This window comes from Lepidochelys olivacea (genome assembly GCF_965140295.1).
Source record: "Lepidochelys olivacea isolate rLepOli2 genome assembly, chromosome: 7".
Lineage (NCBI taxonomy): Eukaryota > Metazoa > Chordata > Testudines > Cheloniidae > Lepidochelys > Lepidochelys olivacea.
Window position 1 is genome coordinate 10,654,031 of NC_140417.1, and position 18,668 is coordinate 10,672,698.

General features: G+C 42.7%; 1 protein-coding gene across 6 annotated transcripts in view; it reads right to left on the reverse strand.

Moving 5' to 3' along the window:
• The window catches only part of FOXP1 (forkhead box P1), a 494,495-nt gene extending 477,005 nt beyond the window's left edge, over positions 1–17,490 (reverse strand). For all 6 annotated transcript variants that reach the window (XM_084634567.1, XM_084634565.1, XM_084634566.1 and 3 more), the window contains exons 1-2: positions 17,282–17,490; positions 15,756–15,852 (exon numbers count right to left, since the gene is read on the reverse strand). The gene's annotated coding sequence lies outside the window, so the exon portion shown is untranslated. The remainder of the gene's footprint in view (positions 1–15,755; positions 15,853–17,281) is intronic.
• Positions 17,491–18,668: the final 1,178 nt, after the last annotated feature.

The window sequence follows — 18,668 nt, forward strand, 5'->3', positions numbered from 1 at the left end:
TACCAGAGGGCAGAGCAGGAGCAATAATTCTCCAGTTCCAATCATGTGCTCAATATTTCCAGCTTAGCTAATATTCTACACACAGTTTCTTATACACAAAATACACACTGAATAAAAAGTGACAGTCAGATCCTTATATGGTGCAAGTCAGAGTAACTCCCCTGAGCCACATCCATTTACATCAACAGAGGATCTAGCCCTGTATTTCCATGCCAACTTGTCTTTTTTCATTTGAAAGTTAGACTAAGTAGTTAACAGGCTGCTCGATAGGTACACGTGTAATTGTATGTGCTTATCATCCAGCTAAGGTTCTGAAGACTGCAGCAATTAGAAACAGTCAGCCCTTGTCAAGAAAAGCCAATCTTCAGACCAGCTAACCACTTCTCGTTAAGCCGAAAGTAGTAGAATAAAAATAAAAAAATTCTGCAAGTGAAGAGAACAAAAATCACGCTGAGTTTTGAGTCAATGCACACCAGTGACCTTAGTAACTGACAGAACTCTGTTAAGGAAACAGTAAAAAGAGCCAGCCTTGCATTAGCTTTATAGCCCTGATACTATCAACAGGTATTGCTAAGGGCAGAAGCAGCAAGCACAAGACAGAAGCTTTGGGAAGAACTGTAAGGTTTGAAGGTGATGGGTCATGGACAACAAAAATTGGTCTTGCGCCCTTTACTGCCTCCTTGTGACACACACAAGGTCTGAAAGTTTAGTAGGGAACTCTTTAAAAACATTGCAGATTCTCTTCTCCTTAGAACTGTCATTTAGCATTCCTAGAGGATTGCCAGGAGATAAAGGCCATCCACCTAAATGGTCTTTACTCTTCCCTTTTCACCCAACCCACCTGCTCCTTAGCCCCAGGACACACAGCTCCAGGAGCCAGACACTCTTCCAACATTCCCTCCCCTCTCAAATACAGCTGTTCCTGAAGCTCTACTCCAAGAGGGGAGAATTCACATTTGTGCTGGTTCCCTCTGGAGGTCTGGAAAAGGAAGAATCCAAAGGATCCCGCTGGCTCTCACCTCACCTCTCCCCCCACAACTTAGCTGGGGGAAACATGCCACAAAGGTGCCCCTGCTAGATATAGCTTCTCTTCCACTCATGGAAACAGAAGGGGTTACAGAGGTTCATAGAATCATAGAATATCAGGGTTGAAAGGGACCTCAGGAGGTCATCTAGTCCAACCCCCTGCTCAAAGCAGGACCAATCCCCAATTTTCGCCCCAGATCCCAAAATGGCCCCCTCAAGGATTGAACTCACAACCCTGGGTTTAGCAGGCCAATGCTCAATCCACTGAGCTATCCCTCCCACGCCCCCCCCCCCCCAAGGCTGCAAACTGCTGAGTATTAAGGTCTTGGGTCTCTAAAGAACCCAGAACACCATCTTCGAAGAGGATAAGACATGCTGTAAAAGTTAAGTAACTGCAAAGAAACTAGAGAACTTTTCTCCCTGTATATAGATTATGAAACTCTTGGCATGTTATAGGCACTGTACGTACAGCCCATCTTAACACACTTCCTTCTCTGACCAACTTTTGCCCTCTTCTCCAATTGACTGACCATTAGGGCCACAGTTTAGCACAGCATGAGCCAGGCAGCAAGTAGCAATGGCAGAAGATACAATGTTGAGATTATCAAATGTAACATAATGGTTTTAAAAATGGAGAGTTCTAAAAACTGAGCATGAAACAATTTTGCTAAGGATCTAGGAAACTTATCAAGGCCTGACAGGAGCGCTTCTCGTTACTCAGTTGTGCCAATTCCACCTAGTGAACAGGTGGTTGGGTCACCCTCATCTTACGGGTATAACCTTTATCTTTCACAAAAAGAAAAGGAGTACTTGTGGCACCTTAGAGACTAACCAATTTATAGTCTCTAAGGTGCCACAAGTACTCCTTTTCTTTTTGCGATTACAGACTAACACGGCTGCTACTCTGAAACCTTTATCTTTCAGTGCACTCAAGAGAAAGATTGTGTCAGGACACACGACTGCAGGACACTGGCCTGATGTCACGGAATTTTAAATCCTACAGTTTCGGGCACCTAGCTAATCACTGGTATGCTGTGAGTGCAATTTGTGCTCCAATTCCTGAAACACTTGCTATCCTGAGTACTCCATTCCCCCATCCCCACTCAGTCACATTTAGCACTCTGGAGAGTGCTAAACATAACTAGCTCTTTTGGATAGGGCCTGCAGTCAAAATAGCTGAAAGAGCTCCCTGCACAGTCAGGTCCCCATAACCAGTGTAAGATACTGTAAAAAACAAAAACATAAACTTCATCTTTAGTTGGTGAGTGGAAGTGGAAGGACTTTGAACTTGAAGTTAGATCATGAGAGGAGGAGTAGGTAGAAGGCAAGGTGTGTTGGTTGCAGGGGACACAATAAAAATCATCTTACCAGAAAATAAATATTTGAATATGGTTAGAACAAAGTATTTTCATAAAACTTCCAATACAAGATGACCCCAGTCTGAAACGCCCTCAGTTTCATGCAACTCCCGCTGAAGTCATTTGGAGCTGCCTGTATTATGAAAAGGGAGAATCTGGCCCTTCATATTTAGGTACGGGGGGGGGGGGGTTGCATTTCATGAACTATAGGCCAAATCCTGAAGTCTTTTCTTAAATTGAGCAATTCCCTTGAATCAGTGGAAGATTTGACTGAGTGAGGACAGAGTTAAGGCAACCGGATTTGCTGCAATACCTGGGGCAGTTACAGATGATGCAAAGATTGGCCAATTAGAAGGCACAATGAGTAAATGTACTAGACTTCCAATTCTGGAAACCTGAGACCAGATTCTGGGTTTGGACATGAATATAGATCACGGTGGTCTGAATGGTCCACATCATGAAGACACACATTTGGCACAATTGGCAATCTGTCCAAATGAGAGACAGGGCTGAAATATCAAGGTTATTGCAGATCAGAACTGAGGTGTAGATAAGGAAAATCGAACCAAGGCTGAAACACTCCAACTGGCTCAAGCCAAAGCTATTCTCCTTCAGAAGCACAAATTCACAAGAGAAAAAAAAGAAAGGATGAAGTCTTTAAGATCATACAACACTTTAGATAATGTTGAGACAGTTACATTGTGTTTCTCTTTGCAGTATTTGCTTTTTTAATAAAATCAGACTTTTTCCTAGTGAAAACTGCCTTGTATAATATCATCATCTTACTTGAACTGCGGTTATGCTTATCCTGCTTGATCTCTTCATACAGTTTGGATCTCTTACTCCATGATTTCTCTGTAACTTTTGCTGAATGAATACTGTATGTTTAATCTTAATTTTCCCCCCTCCCACTTACATTATGACCCATGCATTGGTTTGGGGGAGGGACCACCTTATGGGGCAACAGCTATCTTCTATGATTTGAAGTTTATAATAAAAAATGGAAGGGTCTGATTAGTGTAAACTAAGAATCTCTAGCTTGGCTCGGCTTTCATAAATTTAACTTTTTGTGTGGCTCAAACAAACTAGACGCTTAAATTAAAAAAAACAAAACAAAACAAAAACAAAAGCACACCACAGCCAAGCCCAGTTGCTGCACAAAAAATACACACTATCTAGCAATCACAGGCCAGTCAAGACAAACATTACTGGATGGCCAGAGCCAGTGGATTATGCTGAAAGAAATGCATTTTATCTTTCCTTTTAAATTACAAAAGATTATCATTTCACTCAGCAATGACCCTTATTAAATTGGAAACTCTGTACATCAGAATTAAATATGTTCTATCTACTCAAAATGAAGTGTATTATTTATCACTAATATTTAATGACAAAAAACTGATAACTTTCACAGATTATACCACTGATTTCCTCTAGTCATGCATCATTGGTTCTGTTGGTCATTAGCATCATCACAGTGCATAATCTCTGGCTTATGCAGCAAGTTTGATAACAGAGCTAGAAGACTGTATCTACTATTTTTCAGATTATTCAGACTGACGAGTTTACATGGGTGAGAGAGTGAGTCTATTATACTCCCTAAAAACCCTAGTTAATAAATTTCTATTTCCAATAATTTGCTTAAGCATGGCAAGAATTTATAAGCAAATGTAAAGCATTAAAAAAAAAAAAAAAGCCCTCAGTAAGCCACTTAAACCGGCCAAGCACCCTTTTCTGGGAAGTGTGTATTCAAGCAAATCTTTAAAATAAATAGGATATCGAGTCTCCTCCAATTTGACTTTTAAATAGTAGAAATATATTGAACTGGCTTAATATTTTTAAGTTTACTTCACAGGTACTATATTGCATTTCAGCTTGTTAAAAAAAAATTTAAGCATGGTAGATACTGTTTTTTCAGCAGTGAAAACAGAACAGATATACAAGTGTGACGTAATAGGGCACAATTCAGACCAATGGGGGGACTGAGTCACCCCTGCCCTGCAACCTTGGGTGCCTTGCAATGACTTGCTCTAGTAGCTCCCACGTGGGCTACCCACAAACAGCCTTCCAGCATGCCAGCCACACCCTGAGTGTCTGTACTGCAGCCTGCCAGTTATACCCTGGCTCTCACTAGCCTTAGTTACACTGCAGGATGACCCCAACCTACTCCCCATCCCAAATCTTCCGCCAGAAATGTCTGTCCTGTACTGCCCAGCCCTCTCCTGGACAGTAGAAATATTTTAAGTCTGTTATTCCTCTAAGGGAATAATATGCCATTTTATTACCTTAAATAGAATTATTCAGACACTTCAACTTAAACTCACTGGATTAGAAACAATAAAAAAAAGTTGGTTTACTACAAAAAGATTTTGAGTACTAGTAATGAGGCATAAAAGTAAAAAATTATAAAAAAAGATAGAGAGATAGAACACTTACTAATACCTACTTAAACTATCTTAGTTGCAAAGCAAACTTTCTCACCACATGCTCCAGCAGATTAGTGACCAAACTTTCAGGTCAGGATCCTCCCGCCCCCAAATCCAACGGCCGTTTTCCTTTGTCTTCTTTGGTGCAATACCAGAGACACACAGGGAAAGAGAGGAAGTGCGTTGGTGTGTTTGCCCCTGCTTTTTAGTTCCAATCCCCCTCTTAAAAAAAACATATCCAGCTGAGAACCAAGAGACAGTCTACAAGCAAGTATGTTCCCTGCTGGTTTTTTCACCTCTTTGAGCTTTCTTTTTTCTCCCCATCCTGCTTGATGACTCCGTTTACTGCTTAAATGCAAATTAAGCAGAGCACACATTCCTTTGTTTAGGACAGACCCGTCTGCCAACTTCTGCTTGGGCAGGGCTTTGGAACGTGTCATCATCATCATACATGGGAATCTCATAACTTCACAGTCAGTGTCGCCACACATTTTATCAGGACAATGTTGACCACCAAATTATGAATTTTCAAATGATATACCTTGTACAGAGATTATTACAATAGTGTGTAGGGTGTGAATACAGGGGTGGATTCCATCACAACAAGTTACAACACCAACTGAATTGTATTGAGGCGAATGTCTGAATCTCAACAAGATCCTGTTGCTAAACATGAAAGATTTAAAATACCAAAAATCAGTCCTGTGAAGGAAGATAACTGTTTTTTACAACAGATGCTCAAAAAAAAAAAAAAAAAAACAAAAGAACAAACACACAAATGTATTACCTACAGTACAATTATAAATTACCTGTACTAACCATAACTGGGCTGCATGCTTTTAACACATTCTTTGTTCAAAGCATTCTGAATAGCAAGTAATGATTTGTTAGAAAATACACAGTTCACTTTTAAAATGTTTAAACAAAACATCTGAGTACACTGTCAATGTTAATGAACAGGAGCATAGTTTATGACTGACAAATGAGATTTACCATGGACAATTTCAGAGAGCCTTATCCTGCCCCCATTTAAATCAATAGGGAGTTTTGCTTCAGTGGGAGCAGGACTGGGCTTCTGTCACAAGTATTTGGTTTTAGAAAAAAGTAATTATGTTAATATCACAAAACTTACTGGGCCATTGCTGACATAACGCCAATGAAGTCAGAGTTCCACAAAGAGACATACAGACCACAGTATACAGACCAAGTACTTTTTTATAATTTGTATTTTGTACTTGCATCACGGCTGTTGGCCAAATTCTGCTCTCACTTAAATCAGAATAGTGTAAGTGATTTAAATGGAGATCCTTTGGGCTTACGCCATTGTAACTGGGAACAGAATCCAGCCCTGTCTCTATATATCCCATGCACTGAAATGCACCTACTTACGAAGTTCACCCACTCTGTTAAAAATCTATTATATACTGACAAAGAGCTTGCATTACATTGTCTTAAGGTAAAAGAAAAGAAGCCCTCTCTTTTGGAAGAAGCGCAGTTATGGAAGTAGACCATACCAATACTAACATAACAGCTGCTACTACATTATGTGATTTATCTGGCTCGAGATGAATTCAAGCTTGTGTCAAATTTCAGTCCCACTGTCCAGGATATTAGAAACAGTTGTCATCAGAAAAGAAACTATAGCAATCTGACAAACTAGTACCACACCCTGCACAGAGGTAACAGATCTCCCAGGTGGCCCAATCCTGAGTAGAGGACACCTGCAGGGATACAAGGTACAGTACACTAGCACAGATACTCCCAAACACTGTTCCTCCTGCAAACACAGCTTGCTTAGAGCCGGTCAATTTACAAAACAATAAAACAGAAGTTTTGATACACAAATGTAGTGAACAACAACAAGGAGTCCGGTGGCACCTTAAAGGCCAACAGATTTATTTGGGCATAAGCTTTTGGGGTAAAACCCACTTCGTCAGATGCATGGAGTGAAAATTACAGATGCAGGCATTATTATACTGACACACGATGAGAAGGGAGTTACCTCGTAAGCGGAGAACCAGTGTTAACACTGCCAATACAATCAGGGTTGATGTAGTTCACTCCCAGCAATTGAGGAGGTGGTGTCAATTCCAAGTTGCTTTTGTAGTGAGCCAGCCACAGACTACCACGGCTACCCCCTGATACTTGACAAAATGTAGTGAAGAATATTTTCACCATTTTCTCCACCCACCAGTTTGGTCTTGACAAGTGATTCACCAACTTAGCAAGCTTACTGGCCATGCCACTGCCGCACATCTGTTTCACCCTACCTTGCTCTAGGCTAAATCACTGTAGAAACAGCTATTGTTGAGCCTTCCTCTATAGTGCACATGGTGCCCAGAGTCTCTCTGCACAGCTATCCCCCATCACGCATAGCATAACCACAGCATGTAAACTGCTTTAAAGAGGACTTCTGCACCAGAGGAAGGGTAGGATTTAGACCACTGACTTTAGTGGGACTTCTTCCTGAGTACAGAGTGTGGGAATGGAGTCCTAAAAAAACAAAATGAGTTGATTCTACAGCTAACAAAAGTTCATCTTACTGTCAAAGAAGACAGAGTTCATGACTCACTATCAACTAGCTTATCATTGTAACAAAGAAGCCATTATTTTAAAAAATACCAAGGTGAAAATTTTAAGATTTTCAACTTCTTAATCCCAAACAGAGCACTCTGAAAATAAGGTCTGCAACACCACAGCTGACAAAAGCCAGAAAAATCTCTTAATTGCAGGTTATATTTTCTATTAGAATATCATATTTTAAATTACAAAAAAAGTTATTTATTACTATGCCAGCAACACAGTAATAAGTAACTTTGAAGGTCTTCTCGCTTGCCTATTTAGGGTATGTCTACACTGCAATAAGACACCTGCAGTTGGCCTGTGCCAGCTGACTCGGGCTTACTATGCTTAGACTAAGGAGTTTTTTAACTGCGGTGTAGACATTTGAGCTCAGACTGGATCCCAGGCTCTAGGACCCTGCGAGGGGAGGAGGGGACCCAGAGCTCAGGCCCGAGCTTGAACACCCTGAACCTGAGTCAGTTAGCACATGCCAGCCATGGGGCTGTAAATGTGGCATAGACATATCCATAGTTACCCTTTGGTAGTAGTAAAATAAGTGGTAAACTTCCTAACGACAGTATTTAATTAATAAGATGCTTTTTTTAAAAAAGGTCTGTGGCTGCTTCCTAAAGATATATCAGTTAATTACTTAATTCTTCTTAATGAAATGATTAACATTCTTTCAACAAAGAAGGCAGAAATTTAATATTACACTGCAAGTTACATTGAAGAAGCAGTGACGTTAACACTGCTCCTCCTCTGTTCTGCTGCCTCCCCTCCCTTCATCAGTTTTATTTTCCATTTTACTCAGCCTCGTAATCAGAAAGGCACTCGAACATCTTGACACAAATATCTGCATCGCGGTTTTGTTGTTGTTGTGAAATCAAGTGCTACATTCCAGACATGCACAGCCTTGAGATCTAAAACAAAGAGGTAGCCCAGCACTGTGGGTCAGCTTGAATCTTGCCTCCGATCTGAATGAAGTATTAATTGTGATGACCTTAAAAATAAATTTAAAAGGAGAAAAAATGCTGTTATTCTGGAGTGAGTATTGAAGAACATGAATAACCTTTACAGCAAGTACTGGGTAAGGCTACACTGAACTTGTATAGAAATGAGGTATGTATTTTAAAAGATACTGAGGGAAGGGTATTTTGGTCTCAGGATGGAATTTTCAAAAGCTTCTACAAAGAGATAGGTATCTCCTAAAAGAGTTAGACACCAAACACTGCAATTAAAAACCTTTGGCTGGCCCATGCCAGTGACTTTGTCTAAGGGGCTGTGTAACTGCAAGATGGAAGGGTCCCAGAGCTTGGGTTGCAGACCAAGCCTGAACGTCTACACTGCAGCCCACGTCAGCTGGCACAGGCCAGCGGCAGATGTCTAATTGCTGGGTAGACATACCCTCTGGCACTGTTGAAAACTGCACCTTTTCAACCAGATAACGTGAAGGCCCCCCCCCCAACATTTATTGCATTGGAAAGTAGGTCTGGTTTGGTTTTGTTGAGAGGGAAAGGGATGCTGAACAGGTTGATTTTCATAATTATCTGAAGCTCTGACCATGTAATCAAACCTCCTCACCATTTTATCTTCCCTTATTGCAATCTTTTTAATAGAGACATGACATTCTACTTACTTTCATGCTCACTCTATTTCTCTCCTAAAAACACTTTGCCATCATTGGCTCTGCGTTCTAAACCAGTAATACTGCATGTCCAATCACATAAAACTACAGAGGGTTTCCCAAGATGCCTTGGGAAGTATGACTGCTTTCGTTTACTGATGTGTTAATATGCTTAATCTACTAATTAATGAATAAACAGCTTGTATTACAAACCCGGGGGAGGGATACTGAGAAGAAAAGTAGAGAGCCCAAGGAAAGACATTTGACCCTAATTGCTAGCAACAACATGACAAAACTAATTGGGAAGCACAGCTCAAACCAAGACACAACATGAAAGGAAATGTCTGGATTCTAGGGGCGAAACTAATAAGTATGTTAGTGGCTCCAAATCAACTTGCCCAACTAGGCCACCTTTTGTTTGACTTTCTGTTTTAGCAGCAGAGAAGCCAACGCCACTGGAGCATGGACTATCCCCTCAACCCACTGCCCAGACAAGAATGGTTGCCAAAGGAAAGCATTCACTCCTCACCCATCACACACCACTTCCATGAGTTAGGATATGAGCCAGCCCACATGAAGTTCCAGAGTTTTTGAACAGACTATTCTATTCTAGTCCACATTTCTTTCCCCTCCCTCTTCACAGGTCTTAATCCTCCCTCCCGTGACTCAGCTGCCAAGATCAAAGCACTTGCTCAGAGCCTGGGAGAGCAAGCAGTCTGCTGCTCATACTGCCTGACCAATCCTTCGACCAGTCACCAAGGCATGAGAAAGCAAGACTCATGCTGCATCCTCCCCATAGGGAGGATAGCATTACCTTGGCAACACTTACAGCCCAACAAAGCCTTAAGGAGCTAAGGAGCGCAGGAGTTTCACCCAAACTCAACTTTCCCACATGCTGGCACAGAACACAGGCACGATTCTCCACTCCTGATTTACAGGCATGAGAGGGGACAATCCGGCATGTGTATTTAAATACACACAACACAAAATGGTTTCATATATTTTATAAAAAAACATGTTCTATCTGAAAAAAATCAATTAAACCAACAACAGTAATAACAGCATTTACTGCGTTGCTGTGCTCTGAGCCATTTTGATCCTCTTCAAAGACAGAAGAAAGTAGACTTAAAAATTATGCATCCATCACCATCACACCTTGAACACTATGAAATATTATTCCATCGCATAAGATGTAAACTTTGTTAAAACAGACATTTGAATTAACAGGCTAACTTATTGAGGAAATAGGCACTTGTAATAAAAAACATAACAATGACAAGTACCGTATGGAAAGACTGATTAACAGTAAACAATACACTTGAGGATCATTTGAATAAAGTTTTCTATTCATTCATATTATTTTCTGAGACCATTCCCACCATACAGGGGACTGGGAAAGGCCTACAATTAGTTTTCCGAAAAGCATTCCCTGAAATATTGTAACACACCAGACGTAAGTAAATATTTCATGATATGGCTTCCATTTCAGTATATCTGTCAAGATATTTACAGTGCTTGACAGTACTTCTATATTTAATTAAATTTTCACACTCATACTTTAATGTAATTTAAATAGATTATTAGTTGTCAGAATATAGAATAAATTTTGTTTACGATTTAGTTACTTTAAGTACTTACATTGAGGAAACTCATTTAACCCCATGACTGAGTAGCATTAAGTGTTGAGATGAGACTTCTAAAGAGCTTCTATTGCCCTTTGCACTCTTGCAATAATCTTAAATTACTACAACTTAATTGCAATTTCAAGGCACTAAAAATTGAGATTTTTTTGAATAGCATAAGGAGGGGTCAGTGTGTGCGCAGTGGGGGGGAAATCACTTAGTTCTTCTCAGGTACTAGGTTATTTCTGAACAGTAGCTGGTTTTGTTCAGGCTTTTCTGTATTCTCAGTTGTTTATGGAACATTATCTTCATTTTCAGAACAGGACTGAGTAAATAATTATCCAGCTTACTCTGAGTATATGCCACACACACACCCTGTTATACACAATACTGTGCACTTCAGGTATATAGGAGATTGGTGCCAGGAGACTAGAAAGACAAAACCCTAGAGTACACTTGTAGAGAAATCTGCAAGCTAATTTTTTCTGTGATTAGATTGGTTTAAGAAGAGTAAGACAAAGAAAGGATGTTAAAGTACTCAAGACATTCCAATCAATGTGTCTGATCTTCTAAAAACGAAGCAGCCCCTTAAATCTTTGAACACCAAAAAAATCTGAATTAATAAAAACAATAATGAAACTATAAAGTTTGTATAATTAAGTCTTTCCTGATTGCTGTATTGTTTATTCCATTCTACTTCCTCCATACCGAATACCCAGCGACATCATCTTATTACCTATTGTAGCTGCAATTACCAACACAGTAATAGCTATGGGAATCAAGCTATATAGTAGTTTATGAGATCAGTAGACTGACAGCAAGTGCTTTAGTTAAGGCAAAAGAGAAGAATTCTACAGACAGCCAATCTTGTTAATTTCCTACTGCAGTAAGACACATGAAAAGCATTCAGCTAACAAAACAATTCAAATCATGATTTAATTTCACTATGGCCAGGATCCAAATAAGCTCTTAAGCATGTGTATAACTTTAAGCACGTGAAGGCAATAGGACCACGAGTGCTTAAGTTATGCACAAGCTTGAGGCTGAGTGCTTTGCTGGGTCAGAGTCTATGAGAATAACTGCCTTTACTGCAAATATGCTGCAAGAGTCCAATGCAAAATGTCTACAAATATGACCCACTCATTTAATGAGTGTCTTTGACTACTCATTTAATAAGTATTGTGACACATGTGGGAGATAGCAAGTTATATTCGTCTGAGACACTTGCAGTGCCTAGTCATAAATGGAATGAGCTGCAGTACAGACAGAGTGCAAGCCATAATTGTCATTTTTCCATTTTTATTTTTTGTCACTACCTTAATACTGAAACCAGTCATTATTTCCTTCAGGTTTTTAAAAAACTTTTTTCCCCAAAAGAACCTCTCTCTTATGGAAGTGATTATGAGAAACAGACAGCAAAAATCTTTTGGGGAGTGGTTCTGATCTTTTCTTAAATGCACATATATATTTAAATATTGACAATGTGCAAAATATGTATTCACCCATTAGCTCGGTTGCTTCTATAAGGGCCCAGTCCTGCTCCCACTGAAGTCTGATCCAAGTTTTGCTATTGGATTTTTACTTCTGTGCAAACTTGATAGGCCCTTACATGAAACTACAGTGCGTCATGCATTTAGAAAGGTAAGAAAAGGCCTAAACAAATGCAGTTCTGTTCAAAGGAAACCAACTACCTGTTCAAATCTAGCTGCAGTTTTCTCCAACCCTTTCTCAGCTGTATAAAACATTTCAGCTCAGTCCCTTGAAGTTGCAATTAAACTGTAGTAATTTAAGATTATCATAAGAGCAAAGGGCAGCAAAAGCTCTTCATGAGACCTCTCACCACTTAATGCTAAGTCTTGGGGTTAAATGAGCTTCTTTAGTATAAGTACCTTAACCCAACTGAATCGTAAACAAAATTTATACTATTTTCTGACAGCATATGATCTATTTACATTCTATTAAAGCATCTCTGAGAAAAATGTAGAAAGACAAAAGCACCATCACAAAATATAAATAACTGGACAGACTTGCTGAAATAACCATATTATAAATATACATTCTACATGAGTGCACATGTTCTATAATTTTACATACAACACACATCAGAAAAATATTTCATGAAGCAATTACATTGTCATCCAATTCAAACAATCAATATAAATGGCCACAAGCTATAAGAATATTAAATACTTAACTGTATTCCATGAAAAAGCTTGCTGTTTATGACCAAACTTTCCCTTAATTTTTACAATAGCATGAAACAAAATGGATTTGAGAGGCTTACATGCTTACAGTATTCTCATAATAATGATGTTAGTGCAAATTTAAACTTGGTTGAACAACGATCTTCCCTAATAAAACAACATTATGCCACATTTGAAACACTACAGTGTTGAATGTACAATTCTTCACCTAACTCTTTTTCCTTCTCTTACCAGTATAAAAACCAGCTGGGTTACTATTACTATTCCTGGTGGAAATGATTTAAGGAGAAAATGTTTATAGCTGTTAAAAAACATTACATATTACCCAAAATGGCTTAATAGCATACATGTGTATGTTTAACATGCATACTTTAATTAGACAATAAAAAGTATATGCTATAAAAAACTACTGGCTTTGCAATAAGTTGTGCAGCATGGTGATGAAACCTTGGCTTATAAAAAAAAGTATAAAAGCACTTATTGTGTGTCTGTACTGCTAATTAAAGAAATACTTAAGTGACAGAGGTTTTTTTTTACCATGCAATACATGTTTACTTGTTGTTTCCTGTGTACATTAACATAGCAGCTTTTTACTTAAGAATTTGAAAATCTCTATTTCCATTGTTTTAGGATATTTTATAGCAAGAAACTAGGTGGTGAATAAGATTTGCAGCGTTTACACTGAAGTGTTAGAAGAGGAGTACAGAATCCTACAAAAGGTTTAAAGGAATATAAATAATCTAATTTGATTAGTTGATACTTCTGTTTTAACTTTGAGAAAATCATAATACTCTATGCTAACATTTGGTACTACTATTTTCTTTAAACAAAAGTATAGTAATTAAGTTTATATAAAGTAGACTCAAAGGGACATAACAAAAACATTTTTGTAAAAATCAGGACATGGCCAAAACATGAAACCTCATTGTTTGATGCTATATTTAGAAAATTACCTTTTTGTTTTCTAAATTCCAAGAACCAAGTGAAACCAAAAATAAGGCAAAAAATAACGAAATTGTTCTAGTCCACATCAGAACAACACCTTTGCACACGCACGCTTCACTTCCTGACAATTCAGAGATTCTAAAACTTCAGAGGTGAACTTAATAAACTTTAATTATTTTGCTAACATGATATTAGTGAACTTCTCTATAATTCTAGGAGCATAAATAAAATCAAACTGTAAATCAACGTAAAACTGAATACATCAGTCCCAAAGACTGATTAATTAACTCAATCTGCAAGTCAGAATTTGAAGAGGTAGAAAAACACTGAATTGAAATACTATAGATGTTTTTCTCAAAGTTATCTTTTGATTTCACAACAAAGATCAGCATTTGTAATGGTCCATTTCTGGATAAGTGAACATATAACCTTGCTGCCTGATCAAATAGTCCAGAGCTTTCAGTGAGGCAGCTCCTGACAACAGCCCAGCAGCAGATTTGTTTGATCTCTACTGCCTTCCTTAATCTGGGTTGTCAAGGTTCACTTGTTGGAGGCTGTTTACTTTACTTTTTTCAAAAAAGCAATTTTTTTTCTCTCTCTCTCTCATACAATGACTAATCCAAAGACTAAGGGGAAAGAATGCTGCCAATGCAAGATGTTAAAGCTACAATACCTTTTTGGAATGAGATTTTAGCTGACACCTTTTGAATGGTGACTAGTGGAGATTCGTCTCCCACCCATCACCCCCATTTCATTCTCTATAATTGTGCAATAGTTCAAATAAAATTTGGGGCAGGGAGGGGGATTTAGAACAGAGAACTTGAAACCAAAAGTCCAAGTTTCCCCTCCTTCCCTTGATCCCCTCAATCTGGTTTCAAAGATGCATAATACACTTCTTCCTTGAAATCCACTTTGTTCTTGTAGAACTCAAAATATTTGAAAACCTCTCATGCTTAACATTGAAGAAAAACACAGGATTTGCCTTCTCAATCAGATAAATTGTAAAATACTATTAAGTACTTCAAACATCAACTTCTGTCCCCCAACAAAATTAAACCAAAGACAACTACTACCTTAAGGAGTACCAGAAGTACATTTCTTGAAAGACATACTTACAAGTAACTAGCTGCCTAGTTAAGAGAATGTAATTAGCTACACTGATGTTTTATAAGTCAGATAACCAAAGCAAATGCATAAGAGCAGAGAAAGCTAAATTTAAAGCAAGTGTGATTTACATATTTTTTAAAAAATATGTATAATTATTCAATACTCAAGGATTCAGAATCATCTACTGTACAGACACACTGTGCAAATACTGTACACATTACTCATTCACAGAACAGTTACTAAAAGTGAAACCCTAAACTTCTGATAGGATAGGACAGATCAAGCCAGAACTCTCTATAGAAGTAGAATTCAGAAGCTCTTGTAGCCATTAAATGAAATGCTTGGTAGGAGTATGATGTCTGAAGAGTTGACACTGACAGTCATATTGTTTTTAATAAGTGCCATTTTAGGAGTTTTTTGGTTCACTAAAAGCAAAATTTTAAGACCAATGCCTAGAATGAAGGCAGGCTAAAATCAATACACTTTGTAATCAGCCCAGCAATGGCATTTAAACACAATGAGTTGGAAATAATTAATAGTTATAAAGTGGGATGGGGGAGGGAAAGGAGGCATGTCACTGTATTTTATAGCAACACATACTGTTAGCTCAACTCTGATCCCATGTTTTCTTGTAAAAAAAGACAACTCCATGTTTAATACAACCTGCAGCATGTACTTTCCCCCCTTCGGTTTCACTGACCTGAAATAAACTTTTCAGCCTGTAGCTTTTGTAAGCTGATCTGTACCTTTTAGGATAGATGTTCCCCTGGTTTCTCTTTATTTGGGAGTTTGCTTTTGGAGTGGGGAAGTGTGTGTGGCGGGGTGGGGGTGTCCTTTATATCCTTATATGTAAAAGCCTCCGCCGATTTTCCTATACTTACCGGGAGATAGCAGTGAGAAAGGCTCTGAGCGAATGATCGCCAGTACACAGCTCCTCAGCAAAGGGTGGTGCTGCTCCGGCAGGCAAAACTTTGGGCTCTACGGTCGAGAAGAAACCAGGGGTTCTTTCAACAAGTCTCCAGAAGGCAGGTTTGGTAAGGGGGAGGGGAAGGGGGAAGAGATGTGCTGTGTTTGGGGGGGGGGGGGAGAGAAACGAGGAGCCTTGACACACTTGCAAGAAACGGGATCAGGAACTAGATCTAAGGACTTCGTGGTAGTAACAGGATCTAAAAATCTCCCTTCATCACCATTCAACGGGGATCTGCGCTTGCAAGAGTTGCGCCACGGGGCAAGTGGCAGGGTTGGGTCTAGAGCTGCAAATGTTTATTCAAACACTTCATCTCCGAAAAAAGGGGGGGGCTGGGCAGGCTGGCGACGATGCTGTGTGTGTGTTACACTGGCGGGGGGACACGGCAATTCCGGCGCAGAGTCCTCTGGGCTGAGCGCTCGGGAAGCGACAACAGGTGGTCCTGGATGCGGAGGGCGAGAGGCCGGACTTGCTCTCTCATTAGCCTGGGGGGGAGAGTAGCAGGGGAGATCACGGTCCCCGCTGCGCTGGGGGAAGAGGACAGCCCCTGGCCGCCAGCTTCTCCGCACCCTGCCTGCAACTGCGCCGCCCGGGCGCCCCTCCAGCCAGAGCCCCCCCCCAGCTCCCCCACCGCGGGGCAGGGATCGGGGAAGAGCCGAGCCCAATCCCGGGGACGCTCAGCGGCGCGGCCAGCCCCCCGGCGTGCGCGCGGGCTGGGGGGTGTTGGGGGAGAACCGAGCCGGGACCTCCTTCGTGCCCCCCCCACGTCTGGCTGGGTCCCCAGGGGAGCCCGCGCGCTCCCCCCCGGGGCGCCACTCCGCGGGAGCGCACCGCCGGCGCGAGCAGCAGGCGAGCCCAGCCCAGCCCCTGCGTGCGCGGAGGGGCGTGTGCGCCCAGGGCCCGTGCGCTGAAGTAGTTCACGGGGCGGGGGGGAAGATGATGGATAAAAAGTTTCCAAAGTCAGAGCAGAAAGGGGTGGGGGTGGGGGTGGGGGGAAGTTGGTCTCCCTCCACCCCCCCGCTCCCTCCAGCGCCAGGGGAGCGGCGTGTCCTCCCCGCGCACCAGCTCCCTTCTCTGCCCCCGTCCCCTGCCCGCCGCGCTCCCCCCAGCGGAGCCCTCTCCAACTTGCACCGGCGCTGCGCCTGGGGGGCGGGGGGGGAGGTTGGCTGGTGGGGCTGCTCCAGCGGCCAGCCCCAGAGGTGAAGGAGCCGCAGCCTCTCGCACTGCATCGGCTCTGATTTATGCAAACAGACCGGCGGCCAGCGCGCATCCCCCGCCAGCAGGCAGGGGGAGGGGGGCACGTGGAGGGGGAGGGAGAGGGAGAGAGGGCGGGATGGTGGAAGGAGTTAGGGGGCTGGGGGGGGGAGGCACGGAGAAAAGTGAAACAAAACAAGAAGGCGCCTGAAAAGTGGAGGGGGAAAGCCGAAAAGCCAAACTCACCCGCTGGAGACGGCCTGTCGGCGCCCACTACGGGCTCCCCCCCAGCGCGGGTGAGTCTGCCTGCCTGCCCGTCCCTCCCTGCACTCCAGCCGGGCAAGCCCCATGCGCCGAGCCCGGGCAGCAGGCACAGCGTGCAACAGCCGCACAATCAATAACAATAGAGCCCTCCGCTCGGGACTAGCTTCCCGGGGAGCCCAGCGCCTGGCAGGGCCGGCCCGGCCCGCGGCTCCCAGCCCCCCGCCCCCCCCCCCCCCCACGCCGCTCCCGGGCTGGGCTCCAGGCGCCTTGCGCGGCCACTCCGGAGTTTGGCGACAGGGAGGAAGAAGGAGGCAAAGCGCGGCTGGGGGGGGGGGGGGGCGGGAGAAAGAACACCCCCGCGGAGGGAGATGTTGTTATTTTTTGCTGTTATGAGTCTCTGACGTCACATCCACCTGCTGGGTAAACAACAAGGCTCGGTGCAAAGGGAAAAAAAAACACAGACACACACACACACACACACGCGCGCGCACGCGGGGAGCGCTCGCAGTTGCAAAAGAGGGAGAGGAGCCGGGGGGCGCGGCGCGGCGCGGCCAGGAGAGAGGGGGGAGAACCGGGGCGCAGGGCAGGGCAGAGCCGCTCGGCTAAAGGGGGGAGACGGGGAAACAAGCGAGCTGGGGCCAAGGGGGCACGCCGGGGCTAGCGAGCGGGGCGAGACAGCTGTTGGCTGGGGCTCGTTCCCGTCCCGAGGCGAGGAGAGCCCGTCCGGAGCCAGAGCCAGCGCCAGGCAGCGAGCGCTTCGGAGGCAGCGCTGCAGCGAGCGGCTTCTCCCCTCTCTCGGTTCTTTCGGCGCCCGATCCAATGAAAGCAGGCGAGTTCGGGAGGTGAAAGTTCAGCAGAAGGACAAGCCCCAGTGTGCAAGGAAACGGGCGTGTGCCGCGAGCGAGTCTCGCCTTCCCCCGGGCACGGAGCTCGCTTACACGCGGGCTGGGGCTGGGGTGAGTGCGGGCAAGGCGCCGCTGGGAGAAAGTGCCGCACAATCGCGAGTCGCTTGGTTTGGTTTGTTTTTCCCACCCCCCTTCGCTGCTCCTTCTAGGAACAGGCTCGGAGGCTGGGGCGATGCGTTGTTTAACACAAGTTACCTGCTGTTGCAGAGATACCGGTCAGGAGGAAACTGCTGCGGGTAGTTTACATCCCGTGCTCTGGGGGAGGGGGGGGGGGGATGAGATTTGTTAGTGTGTTGCAACCAGGCTTGAAGTTAAATCGCCTGTGAGAAATCCAATAAAGGAGGCAAGGGATGCTGAATAAATGCTGCATTATTTCTAAACTCTTAGCACTAAATTAACTCCCCTCCTTAAGAAAGGAAAAATAAAAAGGGCGTGGGGAATAGGATGGGTACCACTGAAGAGTT